This window comes from Numida meleagris, chromosome 2 (assembly GCF_002078875.1).
Source record: "Numida meleagris isolate 19003 breed g44 Domestic line chromosome 2, NumMel1.0, whole genome shotgun sequence".
Lineage (NCBI taxonomy): Eukaryota > Metazoa > Chordata > Aves > Galliformes > Numididae > Numida > Numida meleagris.
Window position 1 is genome coordinate 122136972 of NC_034410.1, and position 25270 is coordinate 122162241.

The window sequence follows — 25270 nt, forward strand, 5'->3', positions numbered from 1 at the left end:
CTAGTAAGTGCTTCAAACTTTGTGCAGTATCCTGGACAATAGAGATGCCTTTTTAGCCACTCCAAGTAGTGCTGTCTTTAAAATTATAGCTCAAATAAAATATCAAAAGATTCTCAGGAACTCTTACAAATGTTCAGATCTAAAGAAAGTAACAAGAAATTAGCAAGGATTTTTTTGCTTTGTTTTGTTTTCACTGAGACATAAGGTTCAGAAACAATGCTTTCAAGGTGCTTGTCAGTCTGGAGATAGAGCTGAAGGATGGAAAGAAAGCTTAGAATTGCCTGGTCAAAAAAAAAAAAAAAATTGTAATTGCAAACCTAGGGATGATTAAATCTGCAAGACGAACAGTTTTAGCAGTAAATGCCTGCCATTAATCCCATGTCCTTTCTAAGTCTGAGCAGCCCATGAGCCACAGCATATTTAAGGCTGATGTCAGTCTCACTGGTGCAACAGGATGTCAGCCCCAGAGGTGTTCAGTAATCAGGATTGCACTTATTATGCCCGTGGTCTTTAGTCTGATAACTGTACTCTCATTCAGTCTCTTCTGTGGGGCAGGACATATAGCTTGGACATAGGAGGAAGGTAATGAAGGTAGATGATTTCCATGTTGTAGTGCACTTTCAGCAATATGCAGCATGATGGAGCTAAGACCTGTCCATAATTCTGTCCTTAACTCTGTCGCTTTTGTTTTCTATTGTCCTTATGTGCTCCTTTTTCCCCATGTACTGGATAACAATCATCCAGTCCTTTTTAGGCAACAGCTAGATTTCTTAAAATGTTGTTATTGTAGCAGTGGCAGTACTCTTTAGCCAGCCCAAACTCATTTTCCTGTCTCTTATGACATATCAGCGCTGTGCAGTGCAGCACTACACACTGTAATAGAAGCATCAGATGCACTGAACTGAGAGAGATGTAACAGTGAGGACAGCTATCATGCTTCCAGTCTGCTTTGTAGAGAGGCCTGCTTACTTGCATCTAACCTGAGATGTGCAATTCAGCCCTGGGTCTTTCACAGTAGACTTATTTTAACTGTCTCTGTCACTAAGCTTTGAGTAAGCTACTGCCATAAAATACCTGCAAAAGTGGTTCTTTGTTTCTTCCCAGAACCAGAATCAAAGGCTGAAGTCTGAAAGATGAAAGCTTGTGTCACTCTAAAATGCCTTACTGCGTGCCTCATCCTTTAGTTTTCTTTTCAGCTTCCTTCATCATGCTAGTTTCAAATTAATTATCACTAGAGAACTTGAGGCATAGTCCATCCAGATGAAGAAACGTGCAGTGAAAGGTGAAAGACCATCTGCAGCTTGGACTGAGTGATATTAAAAGTCTGATTAATAGCACCGTGTCTAAAATTAAAGAAGAAAATCTCAAGCCAAGCCATTAGGCAAATATAATCCATTACACTAACAGACATTCCAGCGCTTCGGAGAGGTCTTTGTCTTTCCATTTCTCACCATCTTGTTCTTTCAATTTGGGTTATCTGTCTTCAGTTTAAAATGACATTGTTTGTAAATTGTATACTCCTGGCTCCTTTCTCTTGTTACATAAACTTCAGCTTAGCTACTTTTGAATGGGTCTCTTGGTTGAAGTACATGCTATAGCTTTAAGTGCTTAAGAACACAGAGTAAAACAGCAGCCGCTGGAAAAAAAAAAAAAAAAAAAGAAAAAAAGAAAAAGAAAAATAACACCCTTAACTAGCAACCCAACAAACAAAAATAATGAAATTGCCTACTCTAATCCTACTGTCTGTATTGCTCCTGTAGGTACTAGTATTCTCTGAGCATTTCAAACTGTTTTCAGTGGGCAATTATAAGAATGAAAGAAAATTTCTAATGTTTATGGGCTCTTAACTAACCATGCTACAGAAAATTTTGCAGAACTGAGGGCATCATCAAAAAATTATTTTAACGATAGATGTGGCTGTTATGCTATGCTGTACTTGTTAATATTTATTAATATCCATTTTCAAAATTATTACAAAGGCCACATAGGAAAGAATGAACACAGAAAATGTATAAAGCAGTAGAGGAAAACAGTAATAGAAGAAAACAGGTGCAAAACAAACAAAAAAAAACGGGAGCATCAAGTTTGTAAAAGGACTGAATAAAAGGGCAGAAAGAAGCATTTATCTTTAAATAGAAGGAGAAAAGCCGGAGAAGCTGTGGATACTTTATCCTTGGAGACTTTGAAGTCCAGGTTGGATGGGGCCCTGAGCATCTTGATCTATTGGTTGGAACACTGCCCATGTCAGGGGGGGTTGGAAATAGACGGCCTTTAAGGTCCCTTCCAAATGAAATCATTCTATGAATCTGTAATTAACTGAGTTACTTCTTTGGAATACTGGAATACTGAATGGTGCATTTTTGCGAGAAGTTATTTGTGGGATTCAGACAAAGGAAAAGTTCTCTCTCTACATAAATATTTGACCTATTTTTATTGACATGGAATGATTGCTTATTAACTTTATAACATAATATTTAACAGTGTATTTACATAAGTAGCCCAGTTTAAATAAAACACATAGATTTTTTTAGCAGCATTATTCAGTACTCTGTATTATGTCTCATACATTAAGCTTTGTTTAGACAATCTCCTGGCCAGATAACATTCATCTCTGTTAGATCCCGCTGTATCCTCTTCAAGTTGCATATTCAAGTAACATATATAGTTAAATTTCACTGTGTTCATTATTATTTTCTCACCTAGGTTCAAATTATTTAAACTTTAACTTCCAGTCCTTCATGCACAAGGTGGAAAGACTTCATCTCAGAATCTCTTACCTGCAGCAGACCAACTGGTACCAACACACAGGTCTAGTCTCTGACTGTATTTGCACAGATGCAGCCTGAAGAAAGTAAAGTGAAATGCATATGTAAATAAATCAAGATATAGATTCAAACAACTGAAATTGGAAAAATAAACAGGAGGAATGTGTTTCTCTACACAAAGCCAAGCTTAATAATCTTCGAGACTTTGAATAAAATGATACCTATATTTTGTACAGGATCAGTTTACCACCGTGAGATTCAGTCAAGAAGCATTTCTTTTAAGGAATTTTAAGTGAATCATCATTTACAAGGGAGCTATACACCGAAGGCCAAGCCTTCCTTTCCTTAAAAACAATGAAAGTTTTGTTTGCAGCCTCTCTGTGAATAGAATTAGACCAAGAAAATGATTTGTGTATTTTTTGTCCTAGTTTTCCAGTAAGCCTGTTTCCATTTCTATATATGAGCACATGAGTTCAAATGCATAGTAGCAATTACCTGTGAGAAACAGACTGGAAGTTAGATCTCCTTTGAGATCTTTATTAGAAAATATTAAAAGTCCAACAGAGAGGAGCAATATGAATTCAGTAGATGAACAAATACCGCCTTTCCTAACCTATTTTGTAACAGATGCTGTCCTCACGAAAACAGGTTAATCCTTTTCTTTCCCTCTCTCTCCTTAAATACACAGGTGTGGTAATCATGATATTTGTTAAATATATGTATTTATTTTATGCCAAGGAATATAGATTTCTTTTTTCATAAGACTGCTTGGTTGATCTGTTCTTAACCTTGGCAAGATCCACAAGTACTTTTTACTCCTCATTTGGGCTGTTTTTCATTCTCCTCATTTGGGCTGTTTTTCAAAGGCATCTAATATGCTGAGAATCATGTGCCTCCTGTCAGCTGCTTTGATAGTAAATTTGGAAAGCTCATTATAAATGACTGACATATAAGCATAATAGCAAAGTTAAAATAAATGTTAGCTTTAAAATAAGGTAAAGCAATTATATTTTGCCGCGTGTATACACACAAATCTACTCAGAGCTATCATACATTTGGCTTAATTACTGTATTCTTTAACTTAATCATTGGTACTGTATCTGCAACAAGTATTCTACTCACAAAGAAATATTTCACCACAGTACTGATTCTCCAAACAGAGTAAAATTTGTACTACACAATTTACATTGTGCATTCACTTAAGACTATTGATTTTTAAAGCAATTCGTACATTTCCTATCATTCTTCATGAAAATCACCTCAAGAATTTTCTCCAAAATATAAAATCATTAACATATTAACTTATAAGACTTCAGATGAGCCTGGATACTTTCGCTTCTAATAGGGATGTGGGAGCTCTTGAAGATTTGGTAGAAATTGAAGTGTGGTGATTTTAGAGAAGGAAGTGGACATTGAATCTTCCTGTCCTCTGGGTTACAATAGGAGAAGACAACATCCTCTGGTTGTGGATTTCTCTTCAATCAGTAAAACAGTAAGAAAAAATATGCTAAATTTTGTTTTGTTGGCTCTTCCTATCACCATTTTCTTCTATATTGCTTTTCTACAATGTATAATTACTTGCTGTAGATCTCTTCAGCATATTTCCTTTGACCTTCTCTATTGTTGCTGTCACAGTAATGTCAGATACTTCTGAAACCTGTTTTCATTAACTGCAGAAATCTATCTTCAGCCTTTCTATCCCAAAGATTCTAATGTATAAGTCATGCTGCTTTTGCAATATGTTAAAAATATTATACGGGAAAACCTATAGAAAATATCGCTCACCTTACTTGATTATCAAGATCATTGAAAAGTACTGCATTCTCAGAATAGTTCTTGAAACAAAATGTTGGATGCACTTATATCTCAATAAAGTTCTCAATTTGGCTTAAGAATTTTAAAGGCAAATGACATTGTATGATCAAAAGTCATCAAAATTACCAAAAGAGTAAAGAAATTTACAACTACAAAATGCGGAAGTCTAATACTAGCAGTACCACAGGCTAAAATCTGGCCAGTTTAATAGTTTAATGGATCTTTCTTTCTTCCAGTAGGTCAGGACTTATTAAATATTCTCCTGTTGACGTCTCATGCCTTTTAAACTTTTTCCCTTTCTGTATCTCTTTCTGACAGAAAAGGAAGAAATGTGACAGAAGAGTTAATCTGTCCATGAGTCATGTGTGGCAGACGAGAATTAAAGCTAAGAATAAATTATAATAATTATATAAACTCTGCATCCTTAAAAGCCAAGACAATTAACATACAAAATGTGGTAACCTCCTGCCAAGACAATTAACATGCAAAATCATGGTCATTAAGGCCAGCACTGAGGGCAGATGGTATTGGAGAGAGGGATTCTTGCCTGCAGTGTTAAAATATGAAGGTGAAACAAGAAAATGGAATTAAACTATTTTAGGAAAAGAAAAGGAGTGGAAAAGAACAGGAAAGCAGAGACTATGAGGCTAAGAATAAACAACAGCAGAGGCTTAGTATTCACTGGGTAATACTTTGCCTTGTTTGAACAGGAAAAGTTCTTAGTGTTTAGAAATGAGCTTTCTAACCCTAAGGTTATACAAGATTTGACAAAGAAGATGAAAATAATATACTATGAAAGCAAGAAGAATATTTCTCTTACTGACTGTCTAGACAAAAGGGTCAAAAATATGAAAAGGAGTATAAAATCACATTATGATATAATATCCCTGTTTTTTTCTGGTTTAAATTTTTCCAGGTATTATACATGATATATTATGCAAATTGTCTCTTATTTGAAGCTGATTAAATCTATTAATAAATGGTGTTTTTAATTAGACCACTTGAATCATTGGATTTCTCAGGGAATGTGACACAGTCTGTTCCAAAGAGATTAAATAATGTTTAAAGTTTAGGATGTTGCTGTGAAGGGAACGCATCCATAACTATGTGCTATTTTCACTTGAAAGAGCTTAGAAATTGTATCCTGAAAGGCAAGAAGATAAAGGCAAATTTCAAATGTCAGAGGCAAGATTTTCTAAGTTTATCAGGTTAAAAGAACAAATCATTGGGAGTAAGAAGTCTGTTGTTTGTTTTTTTTTCCCCCTTGCCTTATCTTTGATAAGTATGGGAGAAAGGTGATTAATGAACAAATACACAAGCACATAAAGCAAGAACTGAAGTGGTAGACTGAGGAAAGAGAGGACAGAGGGGAAAAATAAAGACAGAATGAAGAAAAAGGGAAGTGGAGGGAAGGGCAGGAAGTAAAGAAGTAAAGCTGAAGATGAGGTAATGAAAATTATGTTAAACTATGATGAATGATAATTAAATCCATAATTTTTTTTAATTGACCCTTCCTGCTTGCTATACTGCAACATCATCTGGAGTAAAACTTCTCATATTCAAGAAACAGAATGTTCTGGATTCTGAAGAAAGAGACTCCAGAGTGTAATCAACCCAGGATCCCTGACCTCTCCAATAAATACCAGCTCTACATTGGTATGAATGGGGTTCTTTCCTTTAACTGTCTTAGCCCTTCCCTGTACATTATATGTACATAATACGCCATTCAATCATAGGCCATTCTATGATTCTATGATAATGTATAGTTCCCAGTAGAATTGTCCATTTGTGACAGAATAGCACTTTTTCCATTCATGTTAAGCTCAAAAGGCACAAATCTTATTCAATCTCATGGAAAACTATTTTGCAAAATTCCAGAAGATGGAACTAAGCTCAGTTTCCCAGTCCCTCCACAGGCAATTTTTAGACAGCTTTTGGTAGTATTTGCTGTTTTACATTTCTTCGTGATCTAACTTCTATGATCATCCCAGCTACTCTAAACTGCCTGCTTCTAAAATAGATTTCTTCATTGTTTTCTGGCTGTACTTCTGTTTCCTTTCTCTGTCCTTACTGTACTTCCAGCTGTCTTCCAGAACCTGAATATCATCAACTTGCTGTTTATTCCCCCTTTCCAGATCATTAACAAAGATATTAAAAAAGACTAAATCTAAAATGAGGCATTGTCTCCTTACTCAGTACTTTCCTCCTTATCAGTGCACTTTGTTTATGATCTTCTACACTGGTTTTAGTCAATATAGCAATGTTTCCCCATCTAAAAAGTGATTTGAATTAATTTTCCAGGTAAGATTTCATTATTCATTTAGTGAAGTTCTTCACTAAACTATTTCACAAGTAGCGCTTTGTATCATCTAGTGATTTGCTAATTCTAGTTTAAAAAGCAATCAAGTTTTTCACTAAGATTTATGTTTTAGGAGTAAAATATTATCTACTTCCTTGATAGCTGTAAAATTATTTGTAATATAGCAAAACTTTCCTGTGTGGAAAGACCATTTGTGCTCACTGTCAGTAGGTTGTGAGGCTGGCTTCTTGACAGAAGAAAAAAAGAAAAGAAAAGAAGAAAAAAGAAGAAAAAAGAAATGTGAAAAAGAAATTTACCAAATGAATAAGAAGCATTTTGAGCTAGGAAAAGGGAATACTGGGACAGTATAGAGGAAGAGGAAATAATTCAATCATATTTGCCAAGAATATCTCCTTTCTCCTACCTTCCCCTTCTCTGGCTTCATGCTTCAAGCAATATGTGGTTCAGTGAGTTCCCATGTCTGAGATTGACAGAAAAATTTAACAAACTTTTGCAGAATTAAATTTCACAGTAAAATGATTTGGTATTGTGCAAGTACCAGTACTAGATATTCCTTGTGACAGTGTTTCTTCCAGAACTTGATCACTTCATTTGTTTTCTCTTTTATATTGCGAAAAGCAGTGGACAGTCTTTCCCTGCTCACTTTCTGTACTGTAACCCATGCATCTTATCTGCTCTCTGACAATGTTTCTCCAGTCACAAATTTTTAATCTTTCCTTGTAATGAATATTCCACATGACTGATCACCTCTATCTCATCCATTTCTTCCTCAGATGAAATTAATGTAGCTACCCATAGAATTCAAGGCACAAGAGCATTGTGGGTTTATATAGTCCTATAGAGACATTTCCTATTTTATTCTCTGTGTGCTTTCTAAATCCTAACATCCATTTTGCCTCTTTTATGACTCTGAGCATTCAGCTCATGTTTTTGCAGTCTGTGGAGTAATGAATTTATCCACATAAAAAAAGAAAAAATCCAAGATATCTTAAAGTATATCTTGAATGATAGTAGCTCATCAGAAAGCCAACATTTTGTCAGTTATTTTTCCACTTATGGATCATTTACCTTTGTAGACAGCAAACTTTATTTTCATTTTGTTTTAAGACCGGTCTCTTACTTTCTCTACCATAAAACAAGGACACTCCCTCAGCTCCTCTACAGTGATTATTAGTTCAAAGAATTCATTTAACTTTCCTTCTTTAACATTCATTTCTTTGGTGAGTATGGGAGGTAAGGTGGGGAAGTAAATAAACAAAAAAGAAAGAAAGTACACAAAGGGGAAACAGCAAGAAAAAAAGAAAGGAAAAGATAAACAAACAAACAAAAACAAATTGAAGGAAGCACTCAAATGAGAAAGGAATTAAAAAAATGAGGGGACAGAACTCAAAATCTGAAATTGTCTGGACTTCCTGAATCAAATACAAATTTTTCTATATCAAGATAAATCTATATTATTCTGTAGTTAGCTCAGGTACTTCATCCTAACATCCATGCTGGAATTCTTTTATGCTTATTTGGATTTCTGGATCTGGAACAAATCAGCTATAGCACAAGTGAAACATGAGCTGCAAATATTCTTTTGTCCACTATCTGTGTTTCATAGCTTCCTGATAATGAGAACATTGTTTCTTTATGGATTAAAAATCCACTTTTTGAGGTAGATGTGACATTTCTTTTCCTGTTCGTATGGCAAGGGAATGCCTGGAAATGGAGAGTTTCTCATGCAAATGGCGCTGACAGTGCTGAGTCACTCTCTTGATGTATGACAGACATTCTACAAAAGGTTTGAGAATGCTTTAGTGTCTCTTCTGTGTGCCGGTACAGAATTAAAATCTCTCTCCACCTTATTAAACTGCTTCTGATGTCATTTATGAATTTGAAATAAGTCTTTTTAATGAGCTGAATTTATTCAGTTTTAAATGCATGGAATTAGTTATGGTGCTAGGCCTCTTTTTCCTTGTTTCATTAATGGCTAAACTTCTAATATAAAGTTCAGACTAAATATAACACAATTTTGTTCTGAATATGCCTTTTTAGAATGTTTACTTGGCATTTGCTAGATGAGGCCTCTAAATAATCTAATTCTAGGAAAAGCTTAATCAAAAGGTCATTTTCTAATGCTGAAAAAGTCATCATGATTTTCTTCTGAAATTATCATCTTTTTCCTTCTCAGACTGTTGATGTAATGCCCCAGATCTACTTTATACCCCTTAGGTCCTCTTCTGTTAGGGGTATTTGAATGCTAGAAGTGATATTTATCTGCAAACACAGCAGCAGAAACAGCAGGAAAGACACATCTTGTGACAACCAGGCTGAACTGGCTGGGATGACTCCAGTGTGGTACAGAGTGACTTGCTCCTGAGATTTCACTGATGCACAGACATTCATGCAGCAATTCAAGAAACAGAAAAATACACAGTCACTGACCCACAGCCATTCACTGGTTTCCTTCCTGGACAACTCTGACTACCCTGATTTGACTCCATGTATGATACTTCTGAGTTACTACAGCAGTATACCGTCTCTTTTCCTATCCCTGTCTTTTTAGTGTTTCTTCCACAGTCTTTTCTTGTCCACTTCATGCAAGTCCTACTTACAGAGCTAATATTTTAGAAATAAACATTATCACAAAACTTTTACCTTTCACTCAGCTGTCACATAACTCCCTCTCCATTTCCACCAGTTTCCTTATTCCTCCGTCCTCCTTTGCTTCAAGTATGTGTTTTCTCATTTAAGGTTACTTAAATGTGAATGGAAAATTTCAGTGGAGTCTCCATCTTCTAAAGTGATGCTAGCACCAATCTAATATGGCAAGAAAGGTTGTATAGTAGAAGTACTTCCAAAATGAGGACTCATAGTCATAGTTATTATAGTAAAAGAGTTTGTCTGTTTGTCTTAAATTACAGTATATTTTTAATATATGTCTTTGTAGAACGAACTTAACTGAAATAATCTCTTGGTGGTTATGGTATTATACAAGCTCGTGAAGCAGATAGAATATAGAGAGCAATAGAATCATACATTAGAAGTCCCTTTTTCAATGAGCTGACCAAACATAAAATCAGTGGTCAGGCAGAAGAGAACAGAAAATAATGGACTTAATTTTAATGGAAGATTTTTTTAAAATAATTTTTTCTTATGATTATTTTCTCACTATTAATTATTACCCCAAACCCAGGAAACTCTACTACTTTTAATCTCCTCTCTTGAACCTTCACCTTTCTGATCCTTTCATTTAACTGTTTCCTTTTTTTTTTAGCCACAAAATAATGAAGATGGAATGAAATTACTCTTTTTAATACAGAGAGATTAGTCTGCTATCATACCATTAACACAAATTTATTTTTAAAAATTCAAAACATTTAGCCCAAAAGATAAGATTATTTTAATTAGACAGTCTCATGCTGTAGGTGCTTTCTGTTATAGTCAATTGAAATAACATCTTATTACATTACATACTGTATTTTTATGCACATAGTGATTTTCAAAACTGGTACAGAGTGAAAAATAAAATATTTCACTGTGAATCTGCAGAGTCTCACCTGAAAATTATTTGATAGAATCATAGAATTGTCAAATCATAGAATCATGGAACCATAGAATTATTCGGGTTGGGAAAGACCTTCAAGATCAAATCCAAACATTCTTTTACAAATTTGATACCCTGATATAGAATCATATAATCATAGAAACATTGCATGGTTTGGGTTAGAAAGTAAGATCACTTAGTTCCAACCCTCTGCTATAGGCAGGGACACCTCCCTCTAGACCAGGTTGCTCAAAGCTCCATCCAGCCTGGCCTAAAATGCTTCCAGGGAGGGGACATTCATAACCTCACTGGTCAGCCTGTTCTAGTGTCTCACCACCCTCACAGTAAAGAATGTCTTTCTATATAAATCTTCATACACAGCTCCAAAAGCAAGAAGCTTTCTAAGCCATGTTCTAAAAGAGTCAGGAAACTGCTTTTGTAGCACTGCTGAAATATTTTTTAAAGAGCTTAAAAGTTCACTTTGTATTCGTCCTATAAAATCTCCAGGTGCATGGAAGGATCTTTAAAGCATATTTTTCTGTCATTTCAACATTATGTTGTTTTTTCTTAATCCTCTGGCAGATGTGACTACCACCAGCAGTGTCTCAATACAGGGAATTTCCACAAAGACTCATTGCCTTCATGGTACAGTGCAAAAATATTTCTTACCATCTCCTCTGACTTTTCCCAAAACTGGGAGTCTGGTAGAATGCTTAAATGAAGAGAAAATAATTACGGAATTTTGATGTTTTTTTTTCCTTGCAATCCTGCTTATTTGCAAATAATTCTTCTTTCCAAATACATGAGACCTCATATGAGAGATCAGATCTCTCTGTCCAAAATGATTTTTTCTAATATTAGAGTTTAGGAATACATGAATTAAACATGAAATTAAAATAACTTTTAGATGTAAACAGTTGCTGAATTATTTCTGTTTTTCTTAGAAAGATACGTGTTTTACAGACATCTACTAAATGATGAAAATAAGGGCCCTTAAAACTCCAAGAATCATTCATAAACAAAACCCTCTAATTTACTTAGAAATTAATACTAGTTTTATTTAAGTATGATATACAAAGTCATTTTAAGTTCTTCTTTACCCCTCCAGTACACAGATGTTGTATTCCTGTGATCTCTGTCAGATCATATCCTCTTCATTTAGGAATGTGTAATCTTTTTTACTTGGACCTTGATTCTGAAGTGAAAAGAGCCAGTATGGTATAATCTCAGTTGAACTGACATGAAAAGAACACAAAGCTTTATGATTTTTTCATGTGGACACAAATACTAACAATAGCAACAATCTCAATTTGAAAATCTTAACTTTAACTTAATAATACACACAGCAGAAGAATTTGGAATCAGATAAGGTGAAAGGACACATCATCTTCACCACAGTGGCTGTGAAACATCTACAAAAAGTAGCTCAGTTGAACTGACACCACCAAAATTAATGTATGAAAATGAACATCCTGTATACTGTCTCTCAATTTGACCTGCCTTAATGTAAATAGATTACATGAGTTCTAAATTCTTAATTCATTACAGGCCACTAAATTTTCGTATATCTTTTTTTTGCCAATTTACTAACGGGAAAGTTTAGTGCTTTCCAAAAAAAACTAGGACAAGAAGGATGTGTTTGAATTAATTCCATTTGCAGGGGAAATTAATTCCATTTGCTCTACTTGAGATAGAAGTAAAAGTTCAATAGGTCATATAGTTAGTTAAATAAAAAAGAAAAAAAAAAAACATTTGAAACACTGCTGGTGTAGCTTTTGTCTTGATGAACTCTGTTTCCATCATGGCTGAGTATTTCATTAACATCTTGTCCTCAGGACAAAATTTAAGGTTGACCAGATTAACAGGCTAGCCACATGTGTTCAAGCAATCAAACAATATAGATTTGTCAGGAATAAATTGTTTCAAACGAATAAAATATTCTCTGTCAGGTAACAGATGTCATGATCTGAAGAAAAGTCATAGATGTCAAAGAGCTTGATTTAAGAAAAGCTTCAGGTATGATGTCCAGAAATGAACTAAACACAGTATAAATTAAACTACTACAGCTGACTGGAAAGATATTCTCAAGGTTGGTAGTAATGGTTTATTCACTGTATGGATCTAGCCAAAATCTGGTCGTGTTGAAGATTTTCATTTATAGTCCGCTTGATAGAATATAGTATATTCTTACTGAATTTGCAGATGATGGAAAGAACTGCAGGTATATTAGAGGGTAGGAATTAATTCAAAATAATCTTGGCAAGTAGAAATATTATATGGAGAAAAAAAGTAACAGCACTTAGGCAGAAATTATCAAGACTATAGGAATAAATAAAGAATAACAGCTGACCACAATCTGACTTATGTGTCAGATATTATTGTGTGATATTATATTATGTGACCCTGGGACACATAAAGAGGAGAAGATCATGCTGCCAAACACATGAAGTAATATTTTTCACAATGTTCAAGATTTTTTAAGTCTCAGATTGACTTCTGCAGTTTGGGGTAAGCATGAGCTGTGTTATTCAGAAAGCAGCAAGAATTTTCAAGGTCTAGAAAACATGAGGAAAACTTTTCAAACAGTGTGAATGTTTAGCATAGAGAAACACCATGGAGGACTATGATTTCTGTTCTCAAGGATACAAAAAGGCTGCTGCAAAGAAAAGGAAATCTATTCCCTGTGTCCATAGTATGTGATAAGGGACTGTGGTGAGATCTATATAAAAAAATATTCAGTTTAGATATTGGAAAAAGGTTTACAGCAAGTGTGGTGAAGTACTGGAAGAGGCTGCTTCCCCTAGGAAGATACAAACATAAATGCTGTAATTAAGGTCAGGCTAGACAAACAATTTTTTTTTAATAGGATGTGGGGTAGTCTTGAACAATTCTCAGGACTTCCTCCTTCTCTGTTCTAATAATCGTGGCTGGCCTGATGAGGAGAGCCACTGTCTTGGTATGAGGATTCTACATCTTGCTGTTATGTTGGCAGAGAGAAAAGAAATCTTGTAATACTATGGTGAAGAGGCAACAAAGACAACAAAGATGATGCCATCCCCCACCATTCAAATCAAGTTTTACTGATTATTGAAAATATGTGTTTTCTCTTTGAGCGTTCTCCCAAAGATAATTTTTTTTAGTGTTCCATAGGAAATGATTTTTGTCTTATGTTCTGAGTCCTGAAAACCTGCCTCTGATACTAAGGAAATCTTGCTTCTTACAACCTGAATGCTAATGGATCCTTCAGAGCAATACCAGCCAATAGAAATATTAATAAATTTAGGACAATAGGACTGGAAAAAATGAGCCTGTTTAGTCAACTCCTTTGTTAGTGTAGAAAAAAATATTTTGTTTCATAAATTAATGAAGTAGGTTTGGCGACTTCTGACTGCTTGGATAAACTGGCAGAAGTTTTTTTTTTTTTTTTTTCATTAATGGGAGAGATGTGGAGTAATAGGCTAATATTTTGAGAATTCACTTAACCCAGTCCAGGTGTTCACTGTATAACTCCTTGTGTCTTTTTTACTTGAGTCTAACCCAGGAAGTGTATATTGTATAAATAGTTTTTATTTATAATGTTTATTGCATAATTTTTTAATTAATACTGAACTATTGGCATATAAAGCACAGAAGCTTTAATATCAGATATTTTGTAAAGTTTACAGATTTTGCAAACTAAAAAGTATTTTTAAATTTCTTTTACAAACTGCAGTGTTGATTGTCATGGGGAGAAAATAACTAAAGTAAAAACTTTTTATATTTTTCTAAAATGCATTACATGTGATACCACAAACCTTCAGTGTTCACGTCCTTTAAATCCAAATCATTCCAACACCTTAAAATTCACATAATTTAAAATATAAGCAGAAATGGATTTTAGTCACCCTCTTTTTTCAGTAAGTAAACCACACAGATTCAGAATGGGGAAACTAAGATTTTTATTTCATTTCAGGAACTCGAATTTTAAAACTGCAAAATATATAGAGATCTACTCTATCATGGGAATTTACTAATCAAGCATGGAACTATTATATTTGCTCTCATCCACAACAAGTTAAAATTAAATATGCACAGGAAGTTTGAACTCCTCAGTTCATCCACCAAAATTTTGGGTTTCTCTTCATAGGCTGGTAATTTTCTTTGTAATAAGCATTTTGTTAATTTTGAAATTCAAAGGGACAGTTTAGTATATGCTATCTGAAACTTTCTGGAAGCAAACAGAGCTTTTGTTTTCTCTTGTCAATTTAATATCAATCTAAAGAAGATTCAAATCAAATTCATCTGTCAACTTAGACATAGAAAGATCCTGAGAAAAGCTGCACTCCTGCTCATAGTCACTGAAGACTGCAGAAGCAGAAAACATGTTAATACTTTTGTTAAGAGAAACAACACTGATTTTTGTGTGGTATTTTCAAAGTACTTATTAGATTAATCATTATTAACTTTCTCAGTTAAGAGCTATTACTGTGCTCGAAAGTTTTAACTGAGGTTAAATGAAACAGCTTCTCAAGTCCAAACTTGCCAGCATCCATATAAACATACTGCTGGCCCATGGGAGACTTGGTGTAATGGTCTGAAGTCACAGTTCATCACAGGAACATACTGCACTGATGTCATCTGCTCAGCAGCAGGAGCCCATCCCAGCACTGGGACTTCCTCAGGAACAGGACAGAAGCCAACTACAACACTTTCTCTGACAACAATCCAAGCATTATTTTACTCTTCCATCTGTTTCACTCTCTAGTCTATTATTTCAGTTCCACATAGAAAGAAGTCTTCTTCCATTCTCACATATTCAATTCTTAGCTCTGCTTAGAAAGGCTATCAAAATGCCATTCTTCTCCTTCCTTCAGTAAGTTGCTCTTGAAAAATATAAAGAGGAGGTGCTAGAATAAAAGAAAGCAGGGGCTTCTCATTTCTTGGCTTTGGATTAGAGAGAGAAATACACTCTTTTTATAAAATACAGAAGATACTATCCTGTCCCATATAAAATAATTGCATACAAATAACTGGAAACACATGAAAAAAGAACCAAAAACCTTTCAATCTGCAATATATTTTTTTCCTCAAATTTCTGTGGGAGGAGGAAAACAGAATACTCATTCTCATTTCTTGCTGGCTTTATCTTTTCAGCTCATCGGCCTCTTAGGCCAAATTTGTGGCAAGTTTACATACAACTCTCATCAAATTTGCATGATATATCTCTGAGAATAAATCATAGCGTTTTCAGTACCACAGTGCAGGATCTATGCCATGTTTCTGTGCCATGTTTCTGTGAATGTCAAAAAAAGGCATCAACTTTGCTGATGTAGGATCAAGCCTTGACTGGTCTGTCCATAATCTTACTGCAGTAGAACTAACATTACTGGTAGCACTTTATTGCTTCAAACAGCCTTTTAAATGTCGTAGGTGTGGTGGGTTAACTTTGGCCAACAGCCTGATACCCACCCAGCTGCTCATTCATGTGCCCTCTTTAACAGAGCAGGTGGAGAACAAAGGATAGAAAAGCTCGTGGATTGAGATACAGAGAGAACACTCACCAATTTCCACCACGAGAAAAACAGACTTGGCTTGGGAAATTAATTTAATTTCCATTGATTTCTCTTTATTTAAGATAGATCCAGGTGGTGAAAAACAAAGATAAAAATTAAAACACCACTTCTCCCCAACCCCACAGTCTCTAATCAACTTCACTCCTTACTTCCTGATTCCTTTACCTGCCTCCAGACCTCAAAGTGCAGGGTGACTGTTGTCAGCTCACATCAGCTCCTCTGTCATTCCTTCCTCTCAATTTTTTCCTTTGCTCCAGTGAGGGTTCCCCTGCATGGGCTGCAGTCAGGAAATACCCATCTGATCCTTCACAGTCCTCTCCAGAGGAGAGGCGCCTGGAGCACCTCCTGCCCTCTTTCTTCTTTCAGCTTGGTGTATGAAGGGCTGTTTCTAGAACATTTTTCTTACTGAATATGCATTGTTTTTTGCCCTTTCTTATAAACAGATTTTGCCATAGGCCAACTTAACTGCCAGGCTCAGCTATGCCCTGTTGTGGGGCTGTTAGATCTGGCTGGAAACGGCTAGAACCTTTGTGGAGTTCCACTGCACCAGTGGTCCTTAATCACAACTCTCAAACATACAACATAGCTTTTCCATTGTTCATTTGTAACACAGAGGCTACTGCTAGGGTTGATATTTTATGGGATGGGGTAGTGAGTTAAGTCTGGCTAAATAATTCAGCCAGCCCTGATAGATGTTTTTCCATTTTGTAAAACCTGTATAAATTAGGTCTCTTCTCATCTCCAGGCACTCACTCAGTTCCAGTAGCGTGTCCGTTATCTCCACAACAGCTGTTGAGCTAACCGACTGTTCTCACAAATATGTGCTTGCATGCCATTAACTTTATTGGCATGGTCCAGATTATTTGAAACCTGCAGTATCTTCTGGGGTTTCCGAGTTATTTCAGGGTCATTCTTAGCACAACATCTGAAGCTCCTTAGGGAAACATCAAAACTCAAAGCTCAGCTGTGTAGTAATGCTGCTTCTTTTATCTCTTTTGGCAGTGCTGGTACTTCATTAGCACCAGTCCCCTTTCCCTCTTGCTTTTGCCATCCTACCGTGTGTTAGCAATGGAGAAAGGACTTTTTTTCTGGATTTGGAATTTTTTTCTTGTTCATAGGCACTCTCAGCTATTTCTTTTCTCTGTGATTTCTTTTCCCTCTCTTACTCTCTGCTTCCAAAAGACTTGTTTCCCTCTATTACTTTCTGCCTTTCCAATAGATCTGTTTCAATAAATGAGATCGAATGATTAAATGTGTTCCTTATAAATTTAACCCCATATACCTAGTCCAAACTATCTATGAACTAGTAATACTAGCTTGTTCCAATTATGTACTCAGGTACTAAGGAGAAGAGGGGCATTTCTCTTCATTTTTAGTTCAATCTGCTTTCCTATGTTGTCCCATAAAATGATCCATAGAATCATTACCAGTGGCTCTCTATCCATGTTATGATTGTGTAGCCTCTATGATAGCAATACTGCTTGCTTGGCATATCTCCTGTTTATTCATAGAATCATAGACTCATAGAATCATAGTATCATAGAATCATAGAATGGCTTGGGTTGGAAGGGACCTTAATGATCACCTAGTCCAAACCCCCCTGCCACAGGCAGAGTTGCCATCTGCCAGCTCAGGCTACCCAGGGCCCCATCCAATTTGGCCTTGAGCACCTCCAGGGATGGAGCATCTACAGCTTCTCTGGGCAGCCTGTGCCAATGCCTCACCACCCTCTGAGTAAAAAAATTCCTCCTAATATCTAATCTAAATTTCCCCTCATTATTTTAAAACTGTTCCCCCTTGACCTATCACTATCTACCTGTGTAAAAAGTCAGTCTCCCTCCTGATTATAAGCTCCCTTTAAGTATCAGTAGGCTGCAGTGGGGTCTCGTGAGAGCGTTCTCTTCTTCAGGCTGAACAAGCCCAGCTCTTGTATCCATTCTTCATAGACAGTGGAGGTGCTCCAGCCTTCTGAGCATCTTTGTGGCCCTCCTCTGGACCTGCTACATTAGCTCTACATCTTTCTTGTGCTGGGGACCCAGATCTGCACAATGTGGCTTTACTTTATGACCTTTAACAGTGTGCTAGAACTCTGTAACATAGGAGGTGAACCAGTAACCTATACAGCACAGCTAAGATGTCACTACCTGATACTATAATCAGCTGTAGAAATTCTCTAGCCCCACTCTCCTGTGATAAACTGAAGTCTTATTTTGATTTGAACTGGGACTAATATAGGTGAAAAAAGGTATAAATGAGAAGAAAATCAGACAGAAATATTATTATTGTTTCCATATAACTGATTGAAAAAAGAAAGGAAGAAGACAGGGACTGGTTTTGGCCCTAAACATCTATTAAGTAATATACTTTAGTGAAGTGTAGGTAATGTAGTGATGAAAGATCACGTGTCTAAATTCATGAACAAAGAACCAGAAACTCATCGTCTATATTCCTCCCAATGGAGGCTTAATGATCTGCTTTTGCAAGAACATTATACAAAAGAAACGACTCAAATATATTTGGAAGCAAACACAATGGAGGAAATGTCTCTCTCGCTGTTGTGAGAAACTATGAAAACTATACTGAAAAGCTATATAATATTGTATTCAAATCACAGGAGGAAAGAAAATGTCAAAACAAAGTAAATTAGAAAAGAAACAAAACCCAGGAACACAGAGGTACTTTACAGACTCTTCTAGAACAAAGTGGCCAGAAAATGCTCTATTCCACAATTACTGTTCAGCAAATACCAAAAAAAGACCTTACGTTTTATATCAAAAACAAAATACTGTTTTTAAATCTGTGGTGAAAAATAAGCTTGGAGAAGTGCTTGACTCATCAGACATATTAAGCCTGGTTGTTGTTGTGTGCTTTAAAATACCAGCAGTGAAACCATAATCACTAAATTTCGGGAACTGATGAAAGAATGCTGCAATTTCTGGGGGAAACCTGATGCAACTAAACAGATTTTGGTGAAGTTCATTACGTCTGGGGCCAGTATTTAAAGCTGTTGATCCTTTCAAAATCTGAGTTGTTTAAAACCCCATTACAACCAGAGGAGTTTGAGACAGCAATTAAAAACATCTAATGTTGAACACCTTGGGATTTTGGTTAATTTTAAATATACATAAGGATTCATTTAATCCTTCCTTATGAGCAAATTTAGAGGTGACTTTTTAGGTAAGTTATGAATTTCCATCTGTTATGTTTTCCATGCTGCAAGAACAAAATGTATTTTTTTTCTCTTTACAACCTTTATTTTAAGTGAAGGAAATCGACATGGAGCAAATAAAAATTTCTGTTTGATAGGGAGTTGAAAAAGAAAGTGCGGAAAAGCACTAAAGCACTAAAGCACTCTAATTGCTTTCTTTAAAGGCTTCTCAAACTGCTCTCACAACAAACAGTACTGAGAGCACATTTCTGTGTTAAAAGTACTGTCTATTTATCCCCAGCAAAGGGACAGGGGGAGGGTATGGAATCATCCAAAAACAACAGATGGGAGATATACTAAATCGCCCATTTCCTGTGCTATTTCTTATCCACCCATAAATGATCAAGTACCTTTTATATCTTATCACACCATCCTAACAGTCCTCTCCCAGCACAGCTTGCTGACCTCTGTCTGCTGTTCTTTACCACATATTGAGTTACTCTAGACCTCCCTAGCTGCATACTGCTTTACCCTGCAACAGTGTCACCTAAGGACTGCTAATATGGGAATTTTTCTACCCTACATTTAGGCATCACCTCTTCCTTCTTTGAGTGGTAAAGATATTTCACCTCTACCTGACAAAGGCATTCTTCTTCAGAAATTCTTAGTGATACTGATGACTAAAGTATTGAAGGCAATGTAAGAAAGCCACAGCCATTTTGACAAAAACTTGTAACGGTACAAACTAGCTACTTCTGTCTTCATCCTACGAATTGGTTGGTTTCGTCACTATATAACTTCTTCTATTACATTATTACTGTAGCTCTGTCATCCTGGTATTCTTTGTCGATTAATATAGCAAAAGAAAATATTTATATTTCCAGTTGCTGACAATGTTGTAGTAGAATGTGTTACAATGCTCGTATTACTGCCTTCAGGTGTGCTTTCAGTTTGGAGGTAAAAATAAATGATGCAAAAACTGACAGACACACTAGCTACTTGTTATTTACATTGAATGGAAAAAGCTGTCTTATGAGACAGCTGGAGATATGGTGGAGAAGCAGATGTGGGAGACACTAAGGGGGTTGTCCAGTAGCAGTATAAACTGTTCTCCCTTCTGCCTGCCAGGGTCTTCCCCTCCTCCTTCCATCAGCCTTCCTTTGGCTGGCTCCAGCTCAGCTGATGCAGAATGCTGAATCAGTAGAAAATACCTACCTTTTTTGTAGGATTTGATTTGTGCTGACTGACTGTACTGAATGCAGGGCCCAGCAGGTACTGGAGCCAGCACAGGGAAGAGCCTGGAGTATAGCCAGGGATGGCATGGTGAAGAGGCACTACAGCAATCGATAATTAAATTAGCTTGAAAGCCATTTTTATTACAGCCTATACCGTGTCAAAAGACAATCCACAATTAATCTATAGGTCCTGTGTGCCCAGTATATTGCTGCACGGATTAGTGTATGACGTGAATGTGTCAGAAACAAAATATTGATTTGCAGCAACAAAAAAAGTAAAAGAAGATAAGAAAGATAGGAAAATAACTGCATCTGAAATGAAGTTATTTGAAAAACTGGTTTGATTGAAATGGCATATATAATAATAATAATATTTTGAAGATATCTTTATTGATGACCTGGATGAGGGCACTGAGAGGGCCCTCAGTAAGTTTGCAGACGACACCAAGCTGGCTGGAAGTGTCGATCTGCCTGGGGGTAGCAAGGCCCTACAGAGAGATCTCTGGGCTGAAGCCAATGGGATGAGGTTCAACAAGACCACATGCCGGGTCCTGCACTTTGGCCACAACAACCCCAGGCAATGCTACAGGCTTGGGGTGGAATGGCTGGAAGATTGTGTGGAGGAAATGGACCTGGGGGTATTGGTTGATGCTCGGCTGAGCATGAGCCAGCAGTGTGCCCAGGTGGCCAAGAAGGCCAATGGTATCCTGGCTTATATCAGAAATAGTGTTGCCAGTAGGAGTAGGGAAGTCATTGTCCCTCTGTACTCAGCCCTGGTGAGGCCCCACCTCGAGTGCCGTGTCCAGTTTTGGGCCCCTCACTGCAAGAAACACATTGAGGCCCTGGAGCATGTCCAGAGGAGGGCGACAAAGCTGGTGAGGGATCTGGAGCACAGGTCTTATGAGGAGCGGCTGAGGGAGCTGGGATTGTTCAGTCTGGAGAAGAGGAGGCTCAGGGGAGACCTTATCGCTCTCTATAACTACCTGAAGGGAGGTTGTAGTGAGCTGGGTGTCGGCCTCTTCTCTCTTGTAACTGGTGACAGGACGAGGGGGAATGGCCTCAAGCTGCACCAGGGGAGATTCAGGCTGGATGTTAGAAAATATTACTTTTCTGAAAGAGTGGTCAGGCGCTGGAATGGGCTTCCCAGGGAGGTGGTGGAGTCACCGTCCCTGGAGGTGTTCAAGAAACATTTATATATAGTGTTGAGAGACGTGGTTTAGTGGGGTTATATTGGTGGTAGGTGGATGGTTGGACTGGATGATCTCGTAGGTCTTTTCAAACCTTGCTGATTGTATGATTATATAAGATAATACCTGGTATTGTCTTCTTTATCATGCTCAGGTAAAACAGAACTGTTTTACATTCTTAATATAAACTAAGCAAGTATGTATACTTATGTCTGGGACCAATCTCATCTTCTGTTGAAAATTACTTTTGAATATGTGAAATATCAGCTATAGGACCATGATACAAATCATAATACCAATAATATATACCAGTATTGATCAATTTATCTACTTGTTGTGGCAATTTAACTGTATTTTCATTGATTTCAGTTTTCTATGGCACTTAGAATATGGAATGATGGAAGGGACCCACAAGGATCATTGACCACTCAAAACCAAACCCTATGACTGACAGCACTGTGCAAACACTCCCTGAATTCTGGCAGCTTGGGGCCGTGCCCACTGCCCTTGGCAGCCTGTTCCATGCCCACCGCCCTCTGGTTCAGAACCTGTCCCTAACCCCCATCTGCCCCTCCCCTGATTCAGCTCCATGCTGTTCCCTCGGGCCCTGTCACAGAGAGCAGAGCTCAGCACTGCCCCTCCGCTCCCTGTGAGGAGCTGCAGCCACCATCAGGCCTCCCCTCAGCTCCTCTGCTCTGGGCTGAACACATCAAATGACCACAGCCACTATTCATATATCTTGTCCTCCAGACTCTTCACCATCTTTGTAGTCTACCTATGGATACTCTTTAATGTAATTCTTATATGGTGGCACCCAGAACTGAACACAGTGCTTGAGGTAAGATCACACAACGTGATCAAGACAATCCCTTCCCTCACTCACTGGCAGTGCTGTGCCTGAGTCACCCCAGGGTACGGTGGACCCTTTTGATTGCCAGGGAACACTGCTGACTCATGTTCAACTTGCCGTCATTAATGAGAATACCTAGATCCCTTTCAACAGGTCTACTCTCCAGCCTGTCATTCCCCCATCATTTCCAGGGTTGCCTCATCCAAGGTCCAGAATGCAGCACTTGATCTCATTAAAACTCATGCAATTGATGATTATTTTGCCATCCTTGTGCATAGCTCCCTTACCATATCTACCTAAGGTTGGATGGGAGCAATCTTTCCATTTTTATGTACTGGAGAGAGCCTATCCCTTGCTTCTCACCTCTGATTTCATGAACTTGAATACTCTAATTTCATACTACATAAATGCAGCCCATGCCTATTCTCCCAGTCTTCTGTTTGCTCATGAATTGCTGGCTACAATAAGGCTTACGTAATCCATCATCCTCTGGTGGCATAGACACAAAACATTCTTCCTTGAGAAAAGGGTTGTCTTACTCACAGTAGCAGATCAGTGTCTTAGTGTCAGGATGACTTCTCTACAAGGACTCACAGAGATAAAAATAAATACGCAAGTTAATAGAAACAGATTATCTCTCACCATCTTACATATTACTACCCTATAACTACAGGATAAGACATTTCTCTGTTTAGTAAACCTGTATCAACTTGAGCGGGGCTTGTGATGTTTTCTTTTCAAGGCTGAAATGCCAAATAATTTTTGTAAGGTGAAAAAAAAACCTAACAAATGATCCCCTCCCCAAAAAAACAACAGTAACAAAACAAACAAAAAACTGGGAAGCTGAATGTGGCTTTAAAACCTATTGCTCTTATTATCAAACACTGACTGGCTCAGCAGAAAAATTGATACACCTCAAATAAATATCAGAACTTTTATTATCAATTTTACAAAGTAAAATGCTGTGCAATAACTGAAAAAGTCAAATGAAATACAAACATCAGAACAAAGGAAGGCATTTTCATTTAGTGGGATGAAAGTGAAACCTTTTCTAAATGTGCTTCATATACTGTGCTTTGCAGAGTCAGTCTTGCCCTTTCAGACTTTATCATTAAATATTCAAAAAGATAGTAAAGAAAGCTCCATACTTTAATCATTACGACAACTTGTTAGCTACACAAAACTCAGAAACAAGGTTTGGTTGCACTTCCTCATACAACCAGTACTAGTCAATTTGCTAGGATTCATTTCCAGAGCCACACAGCATTTAGCAGAAGCTGGATAGCTGATAAAATAGTTAGGCAGAATAGGTCAAGTTTTCCAGATAAATTTATCAGCCTCTTCTTTCTACAAAATTGGCAGGCAGCCTTACTCTTCCTGAGTTGTCGATATTTCTTGTAAAAAATACTTTGTCTCTACATTGTAGATTTAGACAAATCCTCTCTAGTAGCCCAGTTTGCATGCTAACCTGAACGCATCTCTTAATGCTGAACTTTCCATTTCAAAGGTAGGCATCTCTCAGGTCTCCCTAGAAAGGGAGCTGTTGAGTGCACAGGGATGGGGAGAACCAGTGTCACGTTTCAGAAAAGCGAAGAACAGATCTGGAACAATACCATGAAGGAGAGCCTCAGAGCTTTATCCACATGCATGTCATAGGAGAGAATATAGTCTGCCAGGACTGAATGTATTCTGTCTTGTAATCACAAGATCTGAAAAGCTGTTCTTCATTTCACAGGCTTGCCTAATTTCATTCACTACTTACTAATATTTCTTTTTGCTAATAGCTTGATTACACAAGTTTGTTCATTTTAGCAATTTTCTTTTTTTTTTTTCCCTGTGTTTTACAACACAAATTCATTCAAATGTTAAAATAGAATGGATTGAAGGAGTAGGTCACAGTTCTACATTTTTTAAAGAATCACTTTTGCAAAAATACAGACCAACACTGATAAAAGTAATTTGCAATTCTTAGGGGCAGAAGTTTATGTAGTTGAAAAACATAACCCATATTTTCAGCAATAAAAACCACATTAGAGACTCTACAAGAACATAAAGTCTTGTAGTTATGACTGAATCTATCTTCTTTAGTCATTATCATGAGATGGTTCCCTCTTATATCATCATACAGAGCAATAAGGATATTTTCTTCACATGATGACAATTATGCAGCAATAAAATCCAGCTAAGTAGCTGTTTTCATAATTGTGTCTAAAAGGCTTGTTTTTATTATTAACTTCTTTCTATCTTATTGCCTTACAAAGAGTCCAAGAGAAAATAATTTCTGAATTTCTCCTTATAAGATATCTCAAGAGAAAGTAAATCCAGAAATTCTTTTGCAGTAGCAACAATTGTGTCCAGCATGCACACCAAGTAATCAGGGAAATGCAAAATCATATGAATTTCAGACAAGAAGGATTCAGTTTGATTTTGATTTGTGCTCACTGAAGTCTTATTTTAGTGTTTTACATTAGCAGGAAAACATAATTTGGTGTTGCTATTTATTAATAAAAGCACCCTGTGTTTTACTGAACTAGTTCTTCACAAGGAAAGCAGATTATTAAGTGAAATGCTCTTTGCCAACTGAGGTTAATAAAAACACTCAGAACCAAGTGGGATGACTTTTACCATGGTAACTAAAGCTTGGAATTATCAAGTATATCAAAGCTCATATTTGATAAAATGAGTTGTCACCAGACTGTTTTCCTGGAGGAAAGTAGGGGTAGGAATAAGATGGGAAAGGAGGACAGTTAGACTAGTGTAACCCTACAAATGTTTGGGTCTTAAACATGCTGTGTATTATATGATTTTTGCAGCAACTCTCTGTCTATAAAATCTCAAAATCCAGAACACAGTCCTGCTAAAAGTG